Source organism: Suricata suricatta, unplaced genomic scaffold (assembly GCF_006229205.1).
Source record: "Suricata suricatta isolate VVHF042 unplaced genomic scaffold, meerkat_22Aug2017_6uvM2_HiC HiC_scaffold_48699, whole genome shotgun sequence".
Taxonomy (NCBI): domain Eukaryota; kingdom Metazoa; phylum Chordata; class Mammalia; order Carnivora; family Herpestidae; genus Suricata; species Suricata suricatta.
In genome coordinates, this window is record NW_021896766.1 from 1 (window position 1) to 611 (window position 611).

The 611-nt window shown below is 34.4% G+C and overlaps 1 non-coding gene across 1 annotated transcript; it reads left to right on the forward strand.

Moving 5' to 3' along the window:
• Nucleotides 1-528: 528 nt before the first annotated feature.
• TRNAK-CUU lies at nt 529-601 on the forward strand. The gene has a single exon. It is a non-coding gene; the product is annotated as a tRNA-Lys (tRNA).
• The last annotated feature ends 10 nt before the right edge of the window (nt 602-611 follow it).

Below are 611 nucleotides of genomic sequence, written 5' to 3' on the forward strand. Positions count from 1 at the left end.
CTAATTCTCTGTAAAACATTTCAGAGGAAAGAACAAAGCTTATAGTTTCCTATTCATTTAATAGATGAATTTAACATTTATAATAAAACATACAAAGTGTGACAAATGGAAATCACAGGCTAATCTTACTCACTGATCTAGATCCACATTCTAAATGGAGTTTTAGCAAATCCAGTCATTTAAGCATTATTCATTATGGATAAGTTGGTCTTATTCTGGGAATACTTTGATTCAATACTAAAATTGTTTAAAGAAAAAAATGATATGATTACCTCAAGGCATGCTGCAAAATGCAGGAATCCAATTTCTGTTGATGACCAAAAAACCCTATAGCAAGTAGTCGTTCTTAATATATGAAATGTCAGAAGCCTTCTTGTTATCACTGCTTCTAGTCTACGTTGTATTGGAAGTACTAGGCTACTATACCAGCTGGTGTTGTAAAACAATGAAAACAAAGTAAAGGTGTAAGTAAGACTTGGAAACAATTGAACAATTATCTCACAAATCAAAATATGATCATCCTGGGGCACCTGGCTGGCTCAGTTGGTAGAGCATGTGACTCTTGATCTCATGGTCGTGTGTTCAAGCCCCACATTGGGTGTGTATGTATA